The sequence below is a fragment of the Echinops telfairi genome, unplaced genomic scaffold (assembly GCF_000313985.2).
Source record: "Echinops telfairi isolate 266 unplaced genomic scaffold, ASM31398v2 ScPeMD7_3;HRSCAF=10, whole genome shotgun sequence".
Lineage (NCBI taxonomy): Eukaryota > Metazoa > Chordata > Mammalia > Afrosoricida > Tenrecidae > Echinops > Echinops telfairi.
Window position 1 is genome coordinate 45,100,570 of NW_022103899.1, and position 3,022 is coordinate 45,103,591.

General features: G+C 48.9%; 1 pseudogene; it reads right to left on the reverse strand.

The window, feature by feature from the left end:
* Nucleotides 1-541: 541 nt before the first annotated feature.
* LOC115870998 overlaps nt 542-3,022 on the reverse strand; it is a 7,997-nt pseudogene continuing 5,516 nt past the window's right edge.

The following is a 3,022-nucleotide window of genomic DNA, read 5'->3' on the forward strand; positions in this document are numbered from 1 at the left end:
AAACAGTGTGCTTTTTTGTTGTTGTTTTTTTAACTTCCAGAGGTCGGTAGTAGAAAAAGGGAAGCTTACCTGGGTGGCATGTTTGCAGCCAAGAATGGCGGGGCTGGTATTTCTGAGCGTGCTGTTTTCTTTCGCTCAGAACTTAGGGACATGTAGGGTTGAGCAGCCCGGCTGCTGACAAAACCTGTCTTCTTAAACCACGGCTCTGGCAGGAGTTAGGGAGCTGTGTGTGTCTACAGAGCACAGAGCCGATCAAAAGCTGCCTTACTGGTTGTGTTGGAGGAATAGCATTGCTTACACCAATGGTCATAATTTTCTGGGGGGTCCCGGGTGTAGACGGTCCCATGCATTCTGCTACCTGTGTTTCAATACCTTTATTGGCATATCATTCACATATCATGCACCTCAATAGTTCGGTCATATTAAAAAGAGTTGTACAATCATCACTCTGATCCGCGGATAACTGTTCTGGATGACGTTGTTCAACGTGTAACAGGCAGAAGGCATGCGTCTTAGGAATCCTGGGATGTGGTAGAACATATCAAAATTGAGCAAGCCATTTGCTCATGGTCACCAAAAAAGTCAAGGCTTCTGTTCTCATGACATTCTGGAGTTGGCCGTTAGAAGACAAATTCCACAACCAGCTGCTGCTTGCTCTTTAGGCTCTGCGTCTCTAGTTTGCTTCAGCACCCAAAGCAGCCAAGGTTCCCCGGTCAGTTCAGCTACCTCCAACTCATCGTCATCGTCTTCAAATAACAGATTCTTCAAGGCCCCCTGCACACTGAAGAGCCCACTTCACTGAAGAGCTCTGTTCTGAGCTCTGAGGAGCTGTAGGACGTTGAGCCATGGAGCCCGTTAGCCCTTTGCCACGCTTCAGATTTCTGGAAGCATTCATGCTGAATGAAAGGAGCTGCAGCCAAAACCCAGGACAGCTCTGCCCGCTCCAGGGTCATCTCTGGGTGACCATGGCCAAGCTGGCAGTCGGGCAAAGGGCTCCTCTTTGAGAGCAAATTCCCACTTCCACCTGCGGCCACCTGGCCAACAGTCATGTGTGTCTCCCCCTGGAATCCACAGGGACACCAGGCCTGGCTTCCCTCAGCATGGTGGTGCCGTGGATGGAGCTCTGCTGCCAGGAGGAGCTAACAGCCCTGTTCTGGGGCGTCAGGCTGCAGGGGGAACCAATGGCCTCACTTAGCCAGTGACTGGGCCTGAAGTAAGGTAGTTCTCTCTCTCTCTCTCTCTCTCTCTCTCTGTTGTCCATTCTGTGCCTGGTCCCAGCCTGGGGCAGGAGCATCCAGGGCGGCCAGGACCACCATCAAAAACCATGTTGTGAACCAACCCGTTACTGGTACTGCCTGAGGTGAGAGTCATATGAACAGCTCAGATGTGGAAGCCAACCACTTCGAAACAGGCATATCTTTGTGGCGTGAGGAGAGCGGGTCTCCTGCTTTTTTGGTGCCTGTAGTATGACTAGCCAGGCTTCTCTGGTTGCCATGACAATCACTGTGGGGGTAGTTAACTCCCTCGGGACTGCCATCAGGAGACATCTCAAGCCACTTCAGGGGCTGCTTCAGGACCTTTCTTTCATGGACTTCTGGGAACTGTCTTGTGCGGTTCCTCTCCCCCAGCGATTTTCGTAAGTGCCTGTGTGTGCCTGTAATGTGTCATCCGTTTTAGCCCAGCAGCCAGATGGTTTTCAACCAAGTGTAAGTCATAGGTATACTCGGGAATACTGTCGCTTAACTGATGCTTTCAGTTATGGGAGTTGATTAGGAAAGTTAACAGGATCAGAAAACATTAAGGATACACTAGCCCTTTGTCCACAGTGAGTATCTCGTCCCAGTCATGTGGATAGGCACCTCTCTCTCTCTCTCTCTCTCCAGGTTCTCAGACACTCTGCCCTTTTGAGCTCAAGTGGTTGGTCTCTGCCCTGCTCAGGCAAGTGTTTCAAATCTCCTTTCGTGCTGATAAAGGCCCAAGGGGCACCCCACTCTGCAGGCCAGCCTCCTGCCTCTTCCCGTGGTCCAGAAAGCCTACCACTCTGCCGCATGGTCTCAGCGCGGCTCCTCTGCTCTCTCCTGGGCCCAGTCCTGCAGCCTCTAGGGCCTCCAACATTTCAGGCAGGGATCTTGCACATCTTCTGCTACTGGCTCTTCTTTCTTCTTAGAAGCTTTTTTTGTTCTTGTGAATTAGATGATGGTTTGCAGAGCAGATTACAGTTTTACCGCCAACCTTTCAGGCACATTCTGATTCAGCGACTCCATTGGGATCCCCTCCAAGTACCGCCACTTGTCTCACTTCCCTCCAGTGTTTTTATTTCCATTCTTTCTTCCCTGAACTTTAACCCTCTGGACTGTGTCCTTGGATAAATGCTGCCCTTTTGATCTCAGATGGTTGGTTATTCTCACATGGAAGTGAGTTTATTTCCAGGCCTGAGGTTAGAGACCACAGTCTTGAGGGTCCCACCCCGAGGACTCTTTTCTTGATGGTGGAATTCCTATAAGAAACAGAATTTCTTGAAGATTGGATGTAGGGTGAGAACAAAGGAAAACAGGTCAGGATGATTGCAGGGTTCCCAGAGTGAATGACTGGAAGGATCGAGCAGGGTGACAGGTGGGAAAAGGAGAAGTTTAGCTTTAATTTAGCAAAGTCTAATTGTTGCAGATTTCTGCACGTACACAAACATACAGAGATTAGATTAGTTCAGTGAACTCCATCACCCCTTCCTCCAACAGCCACCCTATCTATTCCTTTGATTTTATAACCTAAGAATTTTAAAACGAATCCCAAGCCACATATAATGATACTCAGACCTAGTAGGCTATCTACTGCTAAGAGATCAGAACGTTTAGATAACACAATCACAGGTTGTTTCACACCTGGCAAAGAGTAACCATGATTTTGAAAAATCTGACTTTCCCCCCTAAAAGATAAGCTAAGGGAAAGTATTTTATTCATTTTAAAAATAATTGATCTTCGGGAGGGTGGAGGGAAGGTGAGGGAGAAAGGGGGAACAGATGAC